This window comes from Panthera pardus, unplaced genomic scaffold (genome assembly GCF_024362965.1).
Source record: "Panthera pardus isolate Hobbes unplaced genomic scaffold, ASM2436296v1 HiC_scaffold_8, whole genome shotgun sequence".
In the NCBI taxonomy this organism is placed as follows: Eukaryota; Metazoa; Chordata; class Mammalia; order Carnivora; family Felidae; genus Panthera; species Panthera pardus.
The window spans coordinates 55,871,430-55,895,573 of NW_026527013.1; the positions used below are offsets into that span (position 1 = coordinate 55,871,430).

Consider the following 24,144-nt stretch of genomic DNA (forward strand, 5'->3'; position numbering starts at 1 on the left):
ACGGTGTGGTGTGAACTCCAAGGCAGCTGTCAACATACATTCTGCCTATCACTTGCTAAGACCAGCCCTGGAGCATGCGACATAAATTAATCACTTCCACTTCTCGACAGCACGGGCTCCTTGTGCTTTTTCTGCCTCTGGTCATTCATGCTCAGCAGATAACCGATAGCCATAGCACTCTGTGGAACATGGGCATGATTCCGGGTGAGCCAGATATAGCCCATTATCATTGCAGTTACGGTGTGTGGGCTCATTGAGAAGTTTTGGGACACTTTATCAATGAGGGAGGCTGTCTCAAAACTCTGGCATTGGGTTTTGTGTGACGGAATGGAGGTGAAGATGAAGGTTGCTGAGATAGCAGGGCCTCCTTATCTGACATATTTTCCCAGTGAGGTCAAATATCAGTGCCATGGCCATCTTCCCAGGCGGAAACCATAGAGCACCAGAGCTGGGAGACCTTGGAGGCTTTGCAGAGGGAGAAAATGAGACCCAGCAAGAGGACAGCACTTGCTCAGGATCCTACAGGGAGACAGTATCAGAGACTCAGGTCTACAAGAAAAACAAGGGCCCCTTTGCCCTCTGCAAAAAAAAACAAAACAAAAACAAAAACAAAACAAACAAACAAACCCCCACCCAAAAAAAAACAGGCTTCGAGGAGGAGTAAAATCTTCAAGAATGTGAATGTTTTGCTTTTCTGCCTTTAAAACATATAAAAGGGGCAAGCAAGGAGCCAGAGATGAGCTATTTCTTTAGAATCCCAGCTGAAACATGACTTGTTATTTACATCAAATGTCTGTATTTTTAAAAATAATTCACTCATTTTCAGATTTAGCGGGTTTTTTTTGTATGTACGTACACATGAAAAAGAAAATGACATGATTGGTATTGGTTCCATGAGAAAAAGAACATTGTGGGAAGCCTAGCTGGCTCAGTTGGTGGAGTGTGTAACTCTTGATCTCATGGTTCTGAGTTTGAGTCCCACGTTGGATATAGAGATTACTTTCAAAAACTTCTTTTAAAAAAAAGAAACATTGTGAACTATCATATGATGATAGTTTTATATTAATGGCATTAATGATTCAAATAGAAAAGTCTTTGGTTCCAATAATGTTGGTTTTTTAAAATCCAACTCATTGAAGTTCATTCTGCCAAAGGTACGATGTCCGACATTTTTGTGAAGGCCATTGTAAATTTGGTTTAAAATACAACTCTTAAAGAAAACATCATTTCTTTTTCAGGTGAAAATTTTAATTGGAGCACAGCACCATGATAAAACCATGTTCTTACTAAATAAAAATAAGTAAAATAAAAATCCTAAAGAAAAGTGTACTTAGAATTAATTGTGGTGCACACATACTTCATAGTTGTCTGCAAAACCACCTGCAATAGTAAATATACGAAAGTTTATACGTCCCCATAGTTAGAGTGATAAAACATTTTTTCTCTCTCTTTCTCTCTTTTCCTTCCTTCCTTCCTTCCTTCCTTCCTCTCTCTTTCTTTCTTTTACAAACCCTTGTGTTGAGGACTGACTTTCAATAGATCAGTGTGAGGGAGCTGCTGTGCTACATATGAAACACAAAATATTTTCATGACAAAACAAATGATAAAAAAAAAAGAATCCCAGTTCACAACTCTAATTACTAGATGAGTTCCTTAATACATTCCTGAGGCCCACACGGGAATGACGATAAATCCACTTACTCGTTGACTTACTCTATAAATATTTGTGGCCTCATTCACTCCTTTAGCAGGCCCTGTTCCAGAGGGCCACAGAGGTGAACCAGACATATAGCTTTCACTTTCATGGAACTCCTAGTCTACTCAGCAAGGGGGATGGATAATAAAGAGGAATACAGAATGTAGAGAACCTAGAACTTAATTGAATATAGAGAAAATAGAATATTGAATATAGAAAATGTTAAATGGTGATAAGTGCTTTAAAAAAATAAAGTAGATTAAAGGCATTGGAAGTTCTGAGGACATGGGGTTGCTGTTGAGATCAGGTTGTTGAGGAAGGTGTTGCAGAGAAGCTCAAATTTGGGCAGAAATCTGAAGAAATAGAGGAACAAGCCTTGGGAGTATCTGTGGGGAAGACTACAGGCAGGAAAGAAACAGCGCAAAAACACTGAGGCAGGAGTGAGCTTGCTATATATTAGGACCATCAGGGAAACCAGTGGGGCTGGAGCCAAGGGAGAGAGGTGAAGAAGGGTAGGAGATGAGGGAGAGAGATGGGGGCAGATCACGCAGGGCCTTGTACACTCTTGTTGGGACTTTGGATTTATTCTGAGTAGATGGGAGTAGCTGGAGTTTTTGAGCCAAGAACTGACATGACTGGACTCACCTTTTTAAAGGTCACTCAGGCTGCATGGTTGAGAATGGACTGTAGAAAGGCAAGAGCAGGAGCAACTCTTACAGTGCTGATGGACTGGATATAGGGAGAAGTCAAGAGGGACCCCAAGAATTGGCCTGAGCTAGTGGACAGATGGGGTTGCCATTCGCTGAAGTGGAGAAAATACAGGATGAGCAGGCTAGGGTAGAGAGAGAATTGGAAGTTTGGTTTGGGACATGTTGAAGTTGACACATTTACAATTATCCAAGTGGGATGCCAAGCAGGCAGCTGAACATGGAGTGTGGAGTCCAGGGAGGAGCCCCAAGGTAGTGATAGTGATAGTGATTTGGGAGTTGTCAGCCTACAAGAAGCATTTTATTTTATTTTATTTTATTTTATTTTATTTTATTCTATTTTTTATTTTATTTATTTATTTTGAGAGATAGAGAATGAACAGGGGAGGGGCAGAGAGACAGAGGAGGGAGAGACTCCCAAGCAGGCTTGGTGGTGTCAGCACAGAGCCCGATGTGGGGCTTGAACTCATGAACCATGAGATCATGACCTGAGCCAAAACCAAGAATTGGACACTTTAGTGACTGAGCCACCTGGGAACCCTACAAAAAGCATTTTAAATCTACAAGAGGCAGGAGGAGGTATTAAGCATGGTCAGAGAAGGAGGGGTGCTCTGTAAGAGGAAGAGAGTGCTTCAGGAAAGAGGGAGTTAACAACATTGTCCATTACTGCTGATCAGCCAAGAAAGATTGAGTAGTGACCACTGGCCATGGGATTTAGCAACTTGGAAGTCATTGCTGGCCTTGATGGGCATTTTCAGTGAAGTAATGGGTACAAAAGCCTGATTTTGAGACTGAGAGGAGAGCAATTGGAGACAGGAGGTGAAGAAAATTACTTTGAAGACTTTTTCCGTCAAGAGGAGCAGAGAAATGAGAGAAATGAGGCACAAGCTGGGGGGTGGGGGTTGTAGGGTCAAGACAGAAGATATCTCACAAAATTTTTGGAAATGATGATCCTACCCTCACCCCAATGTCCCCATCACCGGGAGTAAAGGCCATGCCCCAGAGCTCTGCGTTCCCCTGGCAGATCCCCCTCCCTCCCCCTGAACACTCAGAGCCTCATCACTCCCACCCATCTGCTTTGGAGACTTTTAGGGCGCATCTCAACAGTTCTGTGTGCTTTGGTTAAAAGAAAGATATTAATCAGATAAATACACCAAAAATATACAAGACGATTTAATACAAGCAGAATATAGAAAGACAAAATGCCCTCTGAAAGAGAATAATGGAGGAAAATGGCTTATTTTACGAGTTTGGAGAAAGCTTTTTTTAAAAAAGTGGCTTTAAAGATAAAATCTGAAGGATAAGTAATGATTCACCAAGTGGCAAATGATGGAAAGATCATTGCAGGTAGAATAATATGTGCAAAGAATCTGAGGTGGGACATGGCAGAGCATATTATAAAACTAGAAGAAGGCCTGTGGGGCTGGGTCCATTGAGTGAGGGGGACAGGGGCCTAAGAGGGACTAGAAGGAGGCTAAGGTCAGATTGTGGTGGGGTCCTGTGGACTATGTTAAAGAGGCTTTTGGTTTTGGTTTTTTATTCCAAGTGCAATGGGCAGCCACTCAATGAACAAAACATTATGTCCATCTAAATGCCAACTATTTTTATGCTTGAAAGGGAAGGAAAGCAGTCAGAAGGAAGATACTAAGCTTCATTGAGGGAAGGACAGACATGGTGTGTCTTAGCCTGGGTTCCCCAAGAAGCAGATCTTGAGCCAAGGATTTGAGTGTGAGTAGTTTATTTCATGACAGGAAGCACTTCTATGGAAGTAGGAACTGAGATAGAGAGGGAAGGAGCCAATAAAGTAGGTATCACACAAGTTACCACTGTGGGAAACTGGAGGTTAATTCCACTAGGGAGTCTGGGAGCCAGCATAGAGTACAGTGATATCCTGATATCTTCTGTGATATCCTACCCAAGGAGGGGAATTGGCTGCGGGCTGATGTTAGGGGTAGGGTATTTATACTCTCATACTTTCTAGACTACCATGCTTGTGATTACAGCAGTCTCCAGCAGCCAGAGAAAGCCCCCAGGTAGAGATGCAGGAGCTGGCAGATGGAAGTCAAGGAAGCCTGCACTAAAGTGGTAAGACCTGGAGAGGTAAGTATGGGTGGAGCACTGATGCCCTACATTAAGTTCCACTCCTTGTTGATACTTATTCTTTGAGGTGGTTGCCAGTTACATTTTCTACAAAAAACACAAAAGGGTTTGCGGGACAAGCTACAGGCCCCACTTCTGCAATTGTTTCCAAGGTTACAATTGGTGTTCATCATTTCCTTGTGTCACTACTCATTGTACTTACTAAAAAAAGTCTATAAACCAACTATTTAAAATATCCTCAAAGAGCTAAAGGAAATCATGAGAATGATGGGTCAATAAGAAGAGATCAATACCCAGATCAATACACAGATAGAGAAGTTGAAAAGTATAATTACTAAAATGAAAAATTCATGAAAAAATAAACAGGATATTTGAGCAGCCAGGAGAAAGAATCAGCAAACTTGAAAATGGGTCAATTGAGATTTCTCAGTCTAAGGAGCAGAAAGAAAAAACTAAACAACAATGAACAGAGCCTAAGAGACCTGTGGTATAGCATCAAATATACCAACATATGTATAATGGGAGTCCCAGAAGGAAAGCAGAGAGAAAAGAACAGAAAAAAATATTTGAATAATGACCAAAAACTTTCCAAATTTGATGCAAAACATGAATATACATGTTCAAGAATCTTAATAAACCTCAGGATCCTCACTGAGAGACATTATAGTCAACCTGCTGAAAGCCAAAGGTAGAATCCCACAAGTAGCAACAGAGAGATGACTTTTCACATACAAGCCATCCTCAATAAGATTAACTGATAATTTTCTCCTCAGAGACCATGTAGACTGGAAGGTAGTGACATGACATATTCTAAGAACTAAAAGAATAAAATGGTCAACCAAGAAGTCTATATCCAAGAAATCTATACTTCAAAAGTCAAAGAGAAATTAAGACTTTCTCATATAAACAAAAACAGAGAATCTATTGCTAGTAGACCCACTCTACAAGAAATGCTCACTGAGATACTACTTCAGGTTGAAATGAGAAAACACTAAATAGTTACTTGCATCAAGATGAAGAAATAAAGGTAATTACACAGATAAATATAAAAGTCAGTATTAAGGTATTCGTGGTTTGTAACTCCTCTTTTTTCCTATATAATTTAAAGATCAAATATATAAAACAACAGTTATAAGTACTATATCAACGGGCACACAATGTAAAAAGATGTAATTTGTGACAATAACAACATCAGTGGGGGGGCGGGCAGAGCTATATAAGAGCAATGTTAAGTATACTATTGAAATTAGTATTAACTCAAAATAGATCGTTATAAAATAGGCTGTCAGTTGTCATTCCCAGGCAACCACCAAGACAGTAACTAAAAAATACAGATAGTAAGATAAATAAGAAAGGAATCAAAATGGTACAGTAGAAAATATCTACCATAAAAGAAGGCAGTAATGCAATGGAGGAATTTGAGGAATAAAAAAGATATGACATATAAAAAAATAGCAAACTGGCTCAACAACTGGCTAAGTAAGGCTGTCCTCAAGAGTCACTACAATAAATGTAAATGGTTTAAACTCTACAATTAAAAGACACACTTTGGCATAGTGGATTTTTAAAAATGATCTAACTATATGCTGTCTATGAAAGACCCACTTTAGATCCAAAGATATAAATAGGTTGAAAGTGAAAGGATGGAAAACTGTATTCTATGTAAACAGTAACCAAAAGAGAGTTGGAATGGCTATACTTATATTGGACAAAATAGACTTTAAGATATAAATTGTAACTAGAGACAAAGAAGGAAATTATATGATGATAAAAGAGACAATATATTAAAAATATAAAACAATATAAACATATATGCACCTAACAACAGAACTCCAAAGTATAGGAAGCAGAAACTGACAGAAGTAAATGGAGAAGTAGACTGTTACACAATTGGAGAGTTCAATACTTCACTTTCTATAATGGATAGAACTACTAGAGAAAATATAAAAAAGAAATAGAAGACTTGAACAATACTATAAACCAGCTAGAAAAAGAAGAGAAACTAAACCAAAGCAAGAAGAAGGAAAAGAATAATGAAGGGCAGAGATGCATGAACTCAAGAATAGAAAAATAGAATCAATGAAATCAAAAGTAGGTTTCTTGAAAAAATTTAAAAATGGCAAAACTTTAGTAAGACTAAGCACAGAGAGACAGAAAGAGACAAATTTCCAAAAGCAGGTGGAGATGACAAACATAGCATGGTGGTTAAGAGTCTGGACTGTGGAGCCAGATTGCCAAAAGCAAAATGAAAGTAGGGACATTACTAACAACTTTACAGAAATTAAAAAAAAAGGATGATAAGGGAAAATTGTGAACATTTACATGCCAACAAAGTAGGTAATCTAAATTAAATGGACATACTCCTAACTATATGCTATATGCTATATACCCCTAGAAACACATAAACTACCAAAACTGACTCAAGAAGAAACAGAAACGCTCAAAAGAGCCATAACAAATAAAAAATTAAATCCATAATTAAAAGCTTTCAACAAAGAAAAGCTCAGGACCAGATGGCTTCACTGGTGAATTTTACCAAGTGTTTAAAGAAGAATTAACACCAATTCTTCTCAACTCTTCCAAACAACCAAAGAGGAAACACTTCTTAACTCATTTTATGAAGCCAGCCTTCTTCTGATAGCAAAGCCAGACACAGACATCAAGGAAAAGAAAACTATAGGCCAGTATCATTATGAATATAGATGCAAAAAGTCATCAACAAAATACCAGTAAAAATATTTGAGCAGCATATACAGAGGATTGTATACCAAACCAAGTTGAATTTGTCCCAAGATCAGGAGAGTAGTTCCACATAGAATGAAAAAACAAAAAACTGCCATCATTTCAGTTGATGCAGAGAAGAAATATGACAAAACCCAACACATCTTCATGATAAAAAATGCTCAACAAACTAGGAATAGAAGGGAAATACCTCAACATTATAGAAATAATAAAGGGCATCTATGAAAAACCCATTAGCATCATACTTAATGGGGAAAGACTGGATGCTTTCTCCCTAAAATCATGAACAACACAAGGATGTCTACTCAGTACTTCTTTTCAACATTGTATTGGAAGTTCGATCTGGGGCAATTGTTCAAGAAAAAAAAGGTATCCAAACATGGCAATACTCCCCAAAGTGATCAACAGATTCAGTGCAATCTCTATCCAAATTCCACACGGCTGATTTAGAGAAATCATATATAATTGCAAGGGACTCTGAATAGCTAAGACAATCTTGAGAAAAGTACAAAGTTGGTGAATTCACACTTCTCAATTTTAAAGCTTAATACAATGCTATATTAATCAAAATAGTATCCTACTGGCATAAGGATAGACCAATGGAATATAACTGAGAATCTAGAAATAAATCCATATATCCACAGTCAACTGATTTTCAGCATGGGTTCCAAGACCCTAGTTCCAGAAAGAATAGTCTTTTCAACAAGTGGCAATGGAACAACTAGATAACCACATGCAAAGAATGAAGTTAGATAATATTCAAAATTAACTCAAAATGGATCCAAGACCTAAATATAAGAGCTAAAACTATAAAATTATTAGAAGGAAACACAGGGATTAATCTTCATGACTTTGGATTTGGCAATAAGTTCTTAGACATGGCACCAAAGCATGAGCAACAAAAGAAAGACAGATAAATTGAACTCCATCAAAATAAAAACTTTTGTGTATCAAAGAGTACAAGAAATAAAGTGGATTCCAACATATGGAATGGGAGTACTTGCAAACCACGTATCTGATAAGACATTAATATCTAGCATATGTAAAGAACAACAATAACAAAACAACTCAATTTAAAAAATGGGCAAAAGACTTGAATAGACATTTCTTCAAAGAAGATATAGAAATGGCCAATAAGCACATGAAAAGATGCTCATCATTAGTCATTAGAGAAATATTAATCCAAACCACAATAAGATACCACTTCACACCCACTAGGATTGCTATAATTTAAAAAAATGTAAAATAATAAATGTTGGAAAAGACATCAGGACATTGGAACTCTTATTATACATTGCTGGTGAGAATGTAAAACAGGGTAACTGCTGGGAAAGAGTTTGACTGTTCCTCTAAGAGTTAAATATAAAATTACCATGTGATCCAGCAATTCTAATCTCTTAGGTATATACCCAAAAGAACTGAAAACAGATGTTCAAACAAAAACTTCTACAAAGATTTCTTAGCAGCACTATTCACAATAGCTAAAAGGGAGTAACAACCCAGTATTCATCAGAGGGTAAATGGATAAACAAAATGTTGTGTATCCATACAATGGAATACTATTTGGCCATAAAAAGTAATGAAACACTGACCTCATTTCAACACGGATGAATGTTGAAAACATTATGCTAAGTGAAAGAAGCCAGACACACACACAAAAAAAACATGTCTTATTGTTATTTCATTTATATGTAATATCCAGAATAGGTGAACACAGAGACAGATAGCAAATTAGATGTTAGGGGCTGGGGTAAGAGAAGAATGAGGACTGACTGTTGAATGGGTACAAGGTTTCTTCTGGGGGTTACGAAAATGTTCTGGAATTAGATAGTGGTGATGGCTGCATAGTATTATGAATGTACTAAAAACCACTGAATTATAACTTTAAAAAGGCTAAAATGGTGAATTTTATGTTTTGTGATATTTACCTCAATAAAAAAATACAGCAACCAAAATCCTACAGGATATCACTCTTAGGCTGGCATTTTAACTTTGCTTTTAAGACACCCTTCCAACATTCTAGCAGGCCAATAGTAGCTTCTGGTGATGTATTCCATGGGAAGATCAATGGGTCCTGTGATCATGTGCCCATTGTCATACATCTTTTTTTTAAGTTTATTCATTTATTTTTAGAGGTAGAGAGCATAAACAGAAGAAGGGCAGAGAGAGAGAGAGAGAGAGAGAGAGAGAGAGAGAGAGAATCCCAAGCAGGCTTTGTGCTCCACACTGAGCCTAATGCAGGGCTCAGTCTCACAGACCATGAGATCATGACCTGAGCTGAAATCAAGAGTCGGCTGCCTGACCAACTGAGCCACCCAGGTGCCCCTGTCATACATCCTTTGCCATCAAGTGGGTCCCTTGGTATAAGACAATGTGGGATCTTAGGAAGATAAGTCAGACCCTTTGTAAGATCTCATACGGTGGTGCTGACTGAGGCATTGTTGGCAGGAAAGTCAATGAGAAGCAGATGCTGGCTGCCAGAAGTCGTGCCTGCATACAATGAATTATCAAGGCCTACTGAGATAAGGATGAGGAACCAAGAGTGCGTCTTTCAGAAAAGAAATTCAAACTCATGAAAATCTTCCTGAGATGCCCTAGGCAATGCTAGCACTTTACAGGGGGGATCCCTGGAAAAATGAGATGACTTTCTGCCTTTGTTAAAAACCAAAGCTTCCATTTGTGGTGCAACATGGTTAGCACCTTATGTACGCTGTCTCCATTGATTCTTTTGGAGGCTCTTCAAGATAAACATCCTCACTGTGCAAACGTGGGAATTATTGCCTAAAAGGCTAAGTCACTGCACTGTGATCACAGGACTAAGAGGTAAAGGTGACCGTGAACAGGGCTGTTGCACTCTGTGATTCATGATGTTTCTTTAATGAGGCTTGGCAAATACATGACATGTCTACCACAATTACCTATTTTAGTGCTCCTGACAGACATTATTAATCAATCATGGTTTCCTTTCCCTCTGAGTCTGAATTCAGCTTTACCATCCTCTGCAAGACAGCCATTCTCAATCATAATTGGCAAATAAGATAAAAACTCCATTGTCATCCTAGCATCACACACCACACTGACTCCCTCTATCTGAACTGGCATCTCCTGAGCCAGTTTTGAGGTCTACTTTGAGCCAGCATTGAGGTCCAAGTCAATCCAGAAGACTGTTCTAGACAACGTGGCCATTTCTTACCTGGGGCCAGAATGAGATGTGAAGCTGGGAAGCTGGGCACCGATTGAAGACAGAGACAGGGTCAAGAAACTGAAAGAAATAGGAGGAACTGAAGGCATATGTCCAAGGTCCCAGCCCCATATCTGCTTCATTTCCAGAATGAAGCAAATGACTCAGGCCTGGCCAGTCAGGCCCAGTAATTTTTTTTCCAAGATTTTCTTTAAATTCAAGTAAGTTAACATATAGTGTAGTATTGTTTCCAAGAGTAGAACCCAGCAATTCGTCACTTACATATAACACCCAGTGCTCATCCCAACAAGCGCCCTCCTTAGTGCCTGTCACTCATTTAGCCCATCTCCCTACCCACCTCCCCTCCAGAAATCCTCAGTTTGTTGTCTGTATTTAAGTCTCCTATGGCTTGCCTCCCTGTTTTTATCTTATTTTTTCTTTCCCTTCCCCTATGTTCCTCTATGTTCATCTGTTTTGTCTCTTAAATTCCACATGTGAGTGAAATCCATTTTTCTTTCTGTGACTGACATATTTCACTTAGCAGAATACGCTTTAGCTCCAACCACATCATTGCAAATGGCAAGATTTCATTCTTTTTGATGAGTAAGTAATATTCCAGTGTGTGTGTGTGTGTGTGTGTGTGTGTGTGTGTGTGTGTGTACCACATCATCCTTATCCATTCATCAGTCAATGGACATTTGGGCTCTTTCCATAATTTGTCTATTGTTGATAGTGCTGCTTATAAATGTTGGGAAGTCCTAGCCTCGGCAATCAGGCAACAAAAAGAAATAAAGGCATCCAACTCGGTAAGGAAGAAGTCAAACTCACTTTTTGCAGATGACATGATATTCTATGTAGAAAACCTGAAAGACTCCACCAAAAAATTGCTAGCACTGACACATGAATTCAGCAAAATGGCAGGATATAAAATCTATGTACAGAAATCTGTTGCATTTCAATACATCAATAATAAAGCAGCAGAAAGAGAAACCAAGGAATCAATCCCATTTACAATTGCACCCAAAACCATAACTTGCCAAGGAATAAACCTAACCAAATAGGTAAAAGATCTGTATAGTGAAACTATAGAACACTTATGAAAGAAATTGAAGAAGACACAAAGAAATAGAAAAACATTCCATTCCATGCTCATGCATTGGAAGAGCAACTATTGTTAAAACATCTATACTAACCAAAGCAATCTACACATTCTGTGCAGGCCCGGTAACTGAAAGGAGCACATGAGCTGGGCCAGGCCCAGGGAGTTGGGTTGAAGTTTTGGGAAAGAGGCAGGACAGCTAAACTGTAGAATGTCCACTTGGTGCTTCTGTGGCCATTTTGTTGCCATGAAAGGAGCACCTGGCTGAGAGCAGAGTGAACAGTAAGTAAAGCGGAGCCAGGGATGGACAGGGCAGATTCTTGGTGCTATCACTTGAGCTCCTGGATGTAACCATATCTACAGTCATTTCCCTGCTCATTTTTTCCCCTAAGCCAGTGGGAGTTGTGGCTTTTTTTTTCTTTTGCTAGTTTCCAATGAAAAAATCCTGGTTAGCATAATCTATTTGTTTTCTATAACTGCTCTCTGCCTCAGTTATCATTTTAAAATATGTACTTAATATTCTATGAAGATTAAGCATCTCTTCACTTATCTTTGCTCTAATTTATTTACCCCTCTCCCCACTATTAATGCTGCATGCCAACCTACAGGCACTTTCTGGGCTATCTGCTCAAACTCCTCCAGGGTTTATGAGAGATTGGCTGCCAGGCAAGCCTCTGTGCGTCTTTTGGAAAAACCTCTTTTTCTAAGACAGGAACTATTGTGTTTGTTACCTAATGTTCCCTGTGAAGAAACCATGACATAAAATCCTCTGAGTACAGTGCCAGGAAAATGTAGGTGCTATTATTATCTCCTTTTCACAGTGAGAAACAGGGACCCTGAAAGATTAAGTTTCTTGTCCAAGATCACACAGTTAATCCATGATGGATTCAAATCCAGGGCATGTGGCTCCTGAGCTCACTGTCTACACTGAAGTAGACTGTCTGCATCCAGTAAGTAGCTATGATTGCTGTTATTAGCAATAATAATCAACTCCAACAAGGCTGATGATCTGATGGCTTTCTTATCCCTGGTCACTGGCCCTTCCCCATCTTCCAGTTGCCCCAAATTTGCTTTATAAAAAGGAATCTATAGCTGGAGGTGTGTGGGTGGCTTAGTCAGTTGAGTGTCACACTCTTGATTTTGGCTCAGGTCATGATCTCACTATTTGTGAGTTCAAGCCCTGCATCAGATTCTGCACTGACAGCACGGAGCCTGCTTGGGATTCTCCCTCTTCCTCACTCTCTGCCCCTCACTGCTCTCTCCCTCTCTCAAAATACATAAACAAACAAACAAACAAACAAACTTTTAAAAAGTAATCTATAGCTTTGCACAGTGGCAGTATCGTAGCCAATGAGGTTTATCCGAGGCGCGATTATTGCTAATTAAAAAGTAATCTATAGCTGGATGAGAGGTAAAGTAGCCATGTTAGGACTTCCAGATGGAGAGAGTCACTTAGGATGGACTCAAAGCTGTCTTGTTCCATAGTTATCTATTTCAATACATGAAGCTTCAGAACCAGTTTATTTGGCACAATAGAAGCTAGGTCAATCCATACTTTATTACCTGGCTATTTCTGTTCCAGCCATTTGCCAGTCTAACCTGGGCACTGTGGCCGACAAGAATTGTGAGCCTAGGAGTGAAGAGATGGAGGGGCTCCAGGCCTAGCTGTGGATTAACTATGTACAACTTCAGGTCATTTTCAACCCCTCTCTTAACCTTACCTTCCACACCTACAAAATGGGTAAGTGTGTTAGGGGGTGTCTGACTAGAGTGATAGATCCCAAAGTGTTTTCTAGTAGTTATTTTTCAGAAGTTATAAAAAGGAGACACCACCTCCAACCCTTCCCTGGTCCAGGAATTTGGGGAACACTGGGTAGGACAAACTTAAACAAAAGCATATTTACCACAGGACTTCTCAGAAACTTCACTCTGCTCCTGTGCCTTGCAACTTCTCCTAAACAGGGAGATAGAGCACCAGAACTCCCAAATTTACTTGACGAAGGAATTTTTTCTGGATGCACTATTTTGTGGTGGAGTTGTTTTGTGAAACAGAATTTGAGGAAAGTTAGATTAGGGGATCTGAAGATTCTCTTTCAGCTCTGAGAAGTTGTAATTCAAAATTCATTATTTTGACTTAGGGCTCTGTGGGATGCTAAACTACACCCTGAATCATGGAAAGCAAAACAAACAAACAAACAAACAAACAAACAATTATGGTCAGCCAAGCCTAGATGGAGTTCTGCTGTAATTTGTAGAATTCCAGTTGCTGAAAATGAGACTTTGTGAGTGGAATGGATGGTAATGATCCAATAAACAGAACATTCATGAACTTGGACCAGGCTGGGCAATAGAGGGAGCTATATTGAAAGCAGATCCTGCTATGAGTTTCCTTTTTAGAAATTCCAGGATGCACAGATTACCATTTCTGTACCACCAAATTCTGGGTTGGATATAAAGTCATAAACTTCATGGCTGGAGGACAGTGACCTAGAGACTCTGAGTTGTAAAACCAAAATGGCTTTGAACTTTTGGAGAGAGGAAAACCAAATGTTTGGTGGTGTGCATGTTGTCTGCAGGAAAGCAAATAAAAATGAGCAAACAAGCAACTCGCTGAACCTGCCTGGAGAAGAAATGGATTCCATGACAGCCCTTATTAGCAATTTTAAAACTGTGCACAATGCAACTGACATTCTCTTCAGGGAGCTTTCTTTATTTTCATATTTTGGTGAGTATAAAAAGTACCCATAGAAAAGGACTTCGTGGATTCTTTGTGTGTGTGTGTGTGTGTGTGTGTGTGTGTGTGTGTGTGTGTTTATTTATTTTGAGAGACAGAGCATGAGCAGGGGAGGGGCAGAGAGAAAGAGGGAGACACAGAATCTGAAACAGGCTCCAGTCTCTGAGCTGTCAGCACACAGCCCGACATGGGGCTCAAACCCACGAACCTTGAGATCATGACCTGAGCCGAAATCGGACGCTCAACCGACTGAGCCACCCAGGTGCCCCTAAAAAATTTTTTTAATGTTTATTTATTTTTGAGGGACAGAGAGAGACATGGCACAGTGGGGGAGGGGTAGAGAGAGAGAGGGAGACACAGAATCTGAAGCAGGCTCCAGGCTCTAAGCTGTCAGCACAGAGCCCGATTTGGGGCTCGAACTTATGAGCTATGAGATCATGACCTGAGCCGAAGTCGGACGCTCAACTGACTGAGCCACCCAGGCGCCCCCTCAAGGATTCATTCTTGACTGAAATCCTCCAAGTCTATTTTCACTCATACTGAAGCTTCCCATCATGAGGGTTTTCAACAGGAAGTGAGGTATGTGACACTGGAGTCAGACATTTAGTCAATGAATGTGTATTGGGTGGCCACTATGTGCCAAGCATCGGGAATACAGCAGCAAACAAAGGAGTCAGAAATCCCTATCCTAATAGTGCTGCCATCCTGTCTCTGTTACTTATCAGCTGTGTCTGCTTGGCCAAGTCTCGTAACCTCTCTGAGCCTCAGCTCATGACAAAATGATCACAGGATTGCACATAATTCCAGGCTTGCTGGAAAACTAAATGTCAGATTTTTCAGGGAGAGCATCAAGCCTAGGGTCTGGTGCTTAAGTGGCTTCTAGACACAGCAGTCAGTATTATGGCTCTTGCAGCCAGAAGGGGAGAAGGGAGTTCAGTTAGATTCAGGGAGGCTTCATTCTACAGGCAGAGGCTTTCAAGAAGGTGCAGGATGAGCAGGAGCATCTGAGAATAGTGGCTCACCTTCCCAATAAAGTCCTGCTTTTTTGCCTGCCCATCACCCGATTCCCCCAAGACTTCCCAGCTTCACCGGTGTGGGCAGCTGCTAGGCTGGTGACCTTGACCCGAGGGCCCTGCCTGCTGGTCTACATCCTCACACAGGGAGCCAGATTCCCTGTCAGACATTCAGCCCCCACTACTCTAGCCCCTTGGATATCCTCCGAGGTAACACGCGTGCCTCTATCCCAGCCTTGGGGCAGGGCAACTCTACCAGGCCCAAAGACATCCAGAGGGTGGTCAGCACAGATCTACCTGAAAGCAATTCACTCAGCACGTCCCAGGAGTCTGGAGACAGGGGTTCTTTGTCCTGCCTGCCTGTCTTCCCTCGTGCTCCTGAGCTGCTCATTTCCTACCTCTGAGTCAGGTTCTCCTTCACATACTGACGGGATGAGATCAGACAACCCTGGGCAGTCCCCCAGTTTTGGCATTCTACAAAGTACAACTATTCCTCTCATAGGACATCTGGCAGAGATTTGGAGCCAACCAAGCTTCAGATTGTCCAGTATTACCTCCACTTTCTGAACTGTTTTTCTATCAGCAAAAATGGGGTTAATAATTCCTACCTTTAAATCAAGGCTGTGGACACAACAGAAAGAACATGAATCTTGAGTCAGACAGGCTTGAGTTTGAACACGGGCACTGCCATCTGCAAGGCAAGGCACTTCCTCTCTCTCTAGATGCCTCAGTTTCCTCATCTGTAAAACAGGCATATAGCATCTAGCTTGAAGAATTGTACGGGTGAGGCAAACCATGCATCATGCCTGCACATTGCACATGATCAATAATTGACAGCTCTTATTGTTACTGTGGATGTTATTTACTCTACAAATAAGTGCCTGATTAAAAGCTGATACTGCCCCTAATTTCCACCCCTGTGCTCACCCTCTCTAGGTCTTTGATGCCGGGGTTCCTCCTATCTTTAATCAGTGATGGGGCCTCTATGGCTGAAAGCTACATCCAGAGGGAGCTCAGTGGCCACACCAAATTCCTCTTGGGCTGGAGTCCATGGTCCATGCAGTGTTCCCTATTGAAAGGTGTGTTCTCAAATACACAGTACCCTACTTACCCTCTTCTCCTGGGATCCTAATTCTGGTTCATGCTTTTCAGCGAGTATGAAGCCACCTTTTCTTTGCGTGATTTGAGTCTGAAACTTACCCATTAGCTCACCTGTCACCACCTTCGTCCCCATGTGCTGCTGCACAGCTCTGACTGTCTATTCAGAAGAGCATGTGGCATGGACAAGAACCAGAATCTCTGAGTCTCAGAGTTGGAGGGGAATGAATGTTACTTAGTTGAAGCTCTCTTCTGGTGCTTGAAATTTCTCCACCCTACCCTTTGCTGAGAGTACATCCAGTCTATTCTTACTTGCCTCCAATGACGGGGAACTCACTAAATGCAAAAGTGGGTAATTTTATCATCCACCCACTGGTCAATTAGCCGCCTGGCTCACTTGAAAAAAAGGTCACTCAACAGCAACAAAAAAGCTTCTCATGGGTAAGCAATTTGTGAGTCGTAGTTCCAAAGAACAATACTGTTTTCTTGTCCACCCCTGTCCCCAACTCTGAACTTTTGGCCACAAAAAAATGGAGATATGACATTTTCCTCTAGAATAACAAAAGTCTGTTAATGTGTCTCTTTTATTCACCCACCCGCTAGACATTCCCGTAAGGAATCTACTTTAGATGCCCACAGAGAATGTATTTTCAATTCTCAACATAATTAGCCAACTTCCAGAAGGAGAAGGAGAAGCATTTATGGGCATATCCTTGGCCAAATATCCTCTTCTACTTTCCAATAGGGAACCCAGAGCAGTTTTAGGACACAACTCAGGGGGTAACATTGTTTTCCTTGTATAGCTTCAGAAACCAAGGCAGAGAAGCGAAGGTCACCCAACAAATCAAGGGCAAAGGCATGCACTAAATCCCAGGAATCTGAGACCTCCCAGCATAGTAATTGATCCCCTAAGATAAATGTTTGTCTTGCTAACCAGGGAAATTTACTGTGGTCTTACAGAGGGATTCTTGAGGCTCAAAATCATAAACAGGGAAACAGGCCCTGGTAATAAGTTGAGTGATTAATTGGCAGAGAAAGCTTTCAAGGGGGAAAGGATCAATGAGCTGAGGAAAAATTAAACATCCTTTAGGAAGTTTTCCCAACTCCCTTACATTGTTTTAATTCTTCATGCTCAGTCTCTTCAATAAACATTTTTTGAAGTGGGTTTTCATTTTGATTCTCAGTTTTTGCTTTTTCAGTTATTTTTCTGGCAAGGTTATTTGATCACATCTCAGACTTAGATTATTTCTCAGGCTGAATTTAACTTGACTTTTGCCCGTTGAGGCAGAACCGGCTCTAGCTTATCGGAAGTAAATGGGACCAGGAGGCCATGGAATAATCAAAAACGTAATCAGAAATAACTGAGATATAGCACGCTCTGTTTCCATGCTGGTGAACGGGGGAACTAGTGTCGAGGTCACGGGACACAGGCGGTGTGACAGCTCTGAGGGAACCACTTGAGGAGTGGACGGACTCACAGCGGCTTCCCGCCCTTGAGGCAGCTCGTCAGCAGCAATGTGAGAGCTTGGGCTTTGCACTGAGACGTTGGTTCACCTTCCCAGCTGTCGGTGCTGGCTGTGTGACGGCAGCAGCTTGGGCAACCTCTCTGAACCTTGGTTTTCTCAGTCAGCTCTTGCTAATGCAGCAAGCTCCATTGGGAGTAGGGGCGGTAACTGACGTGTTAGTGTTTTCTCTGTGCCTTGTAAACACCTGGCACTCAGTCCGCATCCGCTAAATGAATGGATGGAACAAGGGTACCGTCACCAGTGCTGCCGGATTATTGTGGAGATTAAATGAGAAACTGTAAATAAAAGCTAGGACATTTTGGATGCTCCTTAAACAGTAGCTCTTACATTACCAGACTCTGAGTGTCAGGGCTGGAAAGGAGTCTGGGTGTTGAATTGTAGAGTCCCTTGCCCTACAGATGTGAAAACTGGGACTCATATATAGATCTGTTTACTTGTTCATGCATGTAACACAAGCCCCCCCAGGTGCCTGTAGATGTTAGGCACTGTACTGGGGGATGTATCAAGACCAAAAAAAAAAAAAAAAAAAATCTCTACACTTACAAAGTTTACATTCTAGTGGGAAGAGACAGTAAAGGAGAGGACAAATCCATAAACTGGGATAATTATACAGCTAACAAAATGCTATGAGAATAAGAAAGCAGGTACTGTGATAGACAGGGTCTGACAGTGGGGGGGCAGGGGGCTATGTTAGATGAGGTGACCAGCTGGGGCCTCTCTGATGAGGTAATGGAGGAGCAGAGACCTGAATGACAGGAAGGACAGAGTCGTACTAAATTTGGAAGCAAGTGTTCTGGAACACTGCTTCTTCCTTGGTTTATTTTGGTGTCTGCCCCCCCCCCAGGTCTTTTTTCAAGGGGAGGGGGAAGAACTTTTATTTTTGACATAATTTCAAACTTGCAGAAAAATTCCAAAATAGTGCAAGGAACTCTCATCTTCTAGATTCACCAATTATTTATATTTGTCCCACTCTCTCTCCTCTCTCTATATGAATATATAATATATACACATACTTTTACACATACACACATACTTTTTCAGAACTGTTTGAGAGTACATAATGCAAACATACTGCCCAATTACCCTATACTTCAGTGTGTATTTCCTAAAATAAGAACATTCTCTTACAAAACCACCATCCGTATAAATCTTGTTGGTCGCTCCAACCTTTCGAAATTACATACATTTTTCTGGGTCCAGGATCACATGCTGCATGTAGTTCTCATGTCTCTTTAGTCTCCTTTAATCTGGAACAATTCCTTAGTTGCTGTCTTTCTTGACTTTGACATTCCTTAAGAGTGCAGGCCAGCTATTTTGTAGAACGCTCCTCTTGGGGTTCCTAGTGATTCTCGAGGAGTTGACTGAGGTAATGCCTTTTTGGCAGGAATGCCACAGAAGTAATGTCATGTCCTCCTCCGTGCATTGTTGCAGGAAGCATGTGGTGTCAGACTGTCTCGATATGGGTGATGTTAACTTTGACTGTTGGGTGAAGGTGGTCTCTGCCAGGTTTCTCCATATAAAGTTACTATCTTCCCCTCTGTATGTCATTTGTGGGGAGGTTACTTTTAAGGCATAAACATTCTGCTCCTCAAACTTTCACCCATTAGTTTTAGCATTCATGCATGATTTTCTTACTCCATCTTTCCTTTTCTACTTATTAGCTAACATTCTATTGCAAGGAAGACTTTTCTTTCTCTCTCACTTATTTATATGATAATCTATTTATTTATAACACTACAAACTCATCAGTTTTTATTTTATTCAACGGGTTATAATCCACTATTATCAGATTCTTCTCAGATTTGGCCAGTGGGAGGCCTTTTAAACTGACCCCTTTGTCTTTCTGACATGTCCCATCATCCTTCAAGAATACCCTTGCTTTCTGGCACTAGGTATTTCAGGCCTATCTTGCACTTTCCTGGCACTAGCCCTGGAATCAGCCTTCTCTCCAGTGAGCCCAGTTCCCATCGATATTAAATGGTATTTGGAATCCAAGATGTAGGTGCCAGGTGGGCTGCTGCTACCCGTGTTATTGCTTCTAGACTCTCTCAGGGGATAGAGCTAGAAGGCTTCTCAAATTTTAACATGCCTATGAGTCACTGGGGATAACATTAAAAGTACAGATTCTGATCCCGTTGGTCAGGTTATGAGCTGGGATGGTATCAGAAATTCAGCTTTTCTAACCAGCTTCCAGGTGATGCTGACACAGCTGGTCCATAAGCCACATCTTGAGCTCCAAGAATGTAGGGCAATGGTTCTCAAACTGAGGCATGCATTGGAATCACCTGCAGGGCTTGTTAAAATAAGTATTCCTGGGCTCTACTCTCCAGGTTTCTCGTTCCTGAAGTGGGGATTGAGAATTTGCATTTCTAACAAGTTCCCAGCTGATGCTACTAGTGCTGACCTGGGACACTTTGAGAACTACTAATTTAGGACATTTGTTCCCAAAGGTGGCTACGCATTGGAATTCCCAGGTTGTTTTGTTTTTGTTCTTTGTTTTTCAGTACTGATCCTTAAGCCCCCAAAGATTATGATTTAATTGGTATAGGATGTGGCCTGGACATTTAGAATGTTATGAGTTCTGTACGTGGTCTACTGCTCAGCACGAGTCGAGAAGATTGTTGGAGGAAGGAACACAAAACCTTTAAGAAGGAATGAGCTTGACATTTTTAAAAATGTTTATTATTTATTTTTAAGAGTTAGAGGGAGAGAGAGCATGCGGGGAAGGGGGTAGAGAAAGAGAGGGAGACAGAGGATCCAAAGCGGGCTCTGCACTGACAGCAGAGAGCCTGATGTAGGGGTAGAACTCATGAAACCTGGATCATGATCTAAGCCAAAGTCGGACACTTAACCAACTAAGCCACCCAGGTGCCCCTTGACATTTCTGAGGGCCATCAAGGAGGCAGGCAGTGTGGCTGGGCAGAAGGAGATGAGGTCAGAGAGATAGGCAGGGATGGGATTAGAAGGGGATGAGATGGGTCAGGCGTGTAAAGGTTTCTATGGTGGAAAGGGAAGCCACTGGAGTCTTTGAGGAAGGATGATGTGACCCGAATGCCTTAATTATGACCCTCATCCAACAGTCTTGAGGCCAGATCTCCGGCCAGGCCGTTCTACCCAAAGGAGTTTGGATTGTGACAAAGTATGAAATGGCTTCACAGGTTTCTCTAAGTGCCGCCCCCCTCCCCTCCCCCCCCCCCCCCCCGCACATATTTTAAGTACTGTCCATGGATTTTGTTTAGAATTACTGTTCAAGGCTTTGAAATCCTTGAAAGGTAAGTTTAGGCACAGTAATAAAGTTTTATGTCATGGGAGAAGGACTTGGCTGATAGGGGACATCTCTAATTACTGAAAAGACATCTAAGAGTGCTTTAAGAAAACTAATATATGTTGCAGAATAATGTGAATACACCTAACACTACTGCTTAAAAGTGAAGATGGTAAATTTTATATTAATGTTTTTATCACAATTTTTTAAAAGGATAATATTCATCATACATGTGAAAGACAAATCTGCAAAGCACTGAATTCTTCAATTTGTTAACTTGTTATTTGTTCTTCAGGAAAGTTACCGTGGGTATTTCACTACCATATGGAAAAACTATATAATACCATTAAGAATACTAAAGAGTTTAAGCCAAGAATGACAAAAAGATAAAAGAACAATGTATAAAACCATGAACTTGGGAGATGAACAAAGTTGGGAAAAACTACTCATTTTAACACAAAGATTCTTGACGTGAGGGTTTTGCATCAGGTTGACCTAAGTAATAGTGTCCCTCTAGGGCACTAAAAACATGATTCACTTGACACGTAGCATTGTAGAAACAGAACTAGCCTCCAGAGAGAGGACGGCGAGAGGCCTTCTGAGATGTCAATTCCAACAAAGTGATAATAACTTGGAGATTTTGCTTATCTGCTCTATCCCCTCAAGGCCATTGCACAATATGAGTGTGCTTGGATTGGACAGGATTCCTGTGACACGATTCACATTCTATTTTGATTCTGGCAGTCGGTAACCTTTCTTCTAGGAAATGGAAAAAAACCTGTTGGTGATATTCTGTTGTCCCGAGCATGTGAGGGCAACAAGTCTGCCCAGGGCAAACCGAGCAGAGGCCAGTGTGGCCCCTGGGTAATTTTTAGCAACACTTCCAGGCCTGATATTTGGTGGTGGCCTGCAACTAGCCCTGTCAGCCTGCCATGGAGATGACCTGCCCTTTCCCTCGGTTATTTGAGCCCCGGGTTTTTCCTGGGCAGGAGCTGACAGTGATGTCATCATCTCGTGATGTTGTTGGGTGACCTTGTTCACGGAGCTGGTTCCACTCTTTTCTCTTATACCCTAAAGTTGAACTGTGAAAAACAGTCTTGAGAACCAAGGACGAGGAGGGTCTAGACTCTGCTAAAGGGAAGCACCCCCCGCCCCCCGCCCCAGTCCTTCGCACCCGATTTCCAAACCCTTATCATGATTAGCTTTTATTTGACCCAGTTTCTAGCAATCCTCAGCCTGGAAAAGCCATAAAGGAAAAACAATGTGAGAAGAGATCAATAAGATTAGTTTTTAAATGTAATGGACTCAGCAAGGCAGAAACTATGGACTCTTAAAGAACGACTTTGATCCTTGTAATAAAGGCAGGTAAGTATTTACAAGGGGTCTTTTTGCACTGTGGACCAACCACAGAGGTCCGAAAGGCAGTTAGGAGAAAGGAAGCACATTATGTGGAGCCGCTGGTTTAATGAAATGAAACAATGATACGTGAAGTCCTACTGCATGCCAGGCCCCGAGCGAGGACACCTTGGAAGCCTCAGCCCTTCTGCAGCAGGTGGGCAGTGCCACCAACCCCATTTCATGGAGGAGGAAATAGGATCAGAGAGGCCGAGTCTGTTATTCAACTAGTAAGTAGTGGTACTGGAATATGAACACAAAGTTTCTTGACTCCAAATCTGTACTCTTTACCTAGCACACACAATTGTTGGCTCTCAGATACTGTCACCAAGAGTCTTCCAGAACTCCAAACTCGGGCTCTTTTCATGAGTAACAGAATTACCCCAGGCCTTGCCCCACCACAACAGGTCTGAACTGAAAGGACATTGCAAAGAGGCTTTGAGCAGGTAAGCGAATCTGCTCTATGGAGTGGCGGCATCCGGCCTCAAACCCTGACCAAAGTGCTCTCCGGCCACCAGTCAACTGCACGCGAAGGACAGAGTGCTGACAAAAGCCATCTAGTCTGGAATGTGGCCTTGTCGACAATCTCCTTTTAGCTCCACAGGATGTGGGCACAATTAGAAGGGCATTTTACCTTACAACTTGCTCCCTGGGGCCTAAACAGCATGTTGTTTTCTTTTCTTCTTTGCTCCTGGCAGCAACAGATACTGTTGGGCTGGAATTCCACAAACTGTTTAGATTTAAGAAAATAAATGATACACACTTTTCTGGCCAATACTAATATACATGGCAAACCCAAGGAAAATTTCAAGTTGAAAAGCAAAGAGCACAGCGCCACCTGGTGTTGACAATGAAGACGCATAAGTTTAGGTGCCCTCACGGAGCTAGAAGCAGCTTTACTAGCGCGAGCCTGGCAGGGGTAAAACTTACCCCTGCATTTCCCTTCAGGTGAGGAATTGAGCCCCAAAGGGCTGAGAGGCTTGCCAAAATTCACCAAACATGAGATGAGAAAGCTGAGTCCTGACCATTTGGTTTCCAACTCTGTGTCATTTCCACCCAGCCCAAGTAAGGGGAAGAGAGCAGTTCTTTTGCCCTTGGTGAACATGGGATACTAGCTCGTGCTGGGTCTAAATGGCAGCTGGTACTCAGAAGGAAGAGCCCTTCCTTTGCAAAGGGGAGTGACCTTTCCGGCAGGGATGACCTCCCACTAGAACTTGCCTCATGCAAAGATCCCCTTCATCCCTCTGCAGGAGAGAAGAAAAGCACAAGAAGCGCCCGAAGCACAGCCCCTGTTCCTGCGCTCCGTGGATGTGGAGTGCCCGCCAGGCTATACAGTCAGCACCCTCTGTAGCCAGGCGCAAACAGCAGCTGCTCCACTGTCCTCTGCCAGCCCACAAGAGGAAAGGCAAAACTTGCATAAGGTGGCTCCTTCAGACAGAGGCAGCACTCTGAACCAAGATGAGTGGGAACCATCCCAATAAACACTTTTTTTTTATAAGAAAAAAAGTAAAAGAAAAAGGAAGTGAAATAGCATGTGATCAGAAGTAAGGGGACTGTGTAGCTACACGAACTACACCTTGCATAACTC

At 41.6% G+C, this 24,144-nt stretch overlaps 1 long non-coding RNA gene and 1 pseudogene across 1 annotated transcript in view; one reads left to right on the forward strand and one right to left on the reverse strand.

The window, feature by feature from the left end:
- LOC109257504 (uncharacterized) overlaps positions 1-16,073 on the reverse strand; it is a 42,072-nt gene extending 25,999 nt beyond the window's left edge. Inside the window, exon 1 of the long non-coding RNA XR_002076001.2 lies at positions 15,881-16,073. This is a non-coding gene — a long non-coding RNA (uncharacterized LOC109257504). The remainder of the gene's footprint in view (positions 1-15,880) is intronic.
- LOC128775831 (U4 spliceosomal RNA) lies at positions 12,847-12,968 on the forward strand (annotated as a pseudogene).
- Positions 16,074-24,144: the final 8,071 nt, after the last annotated feature.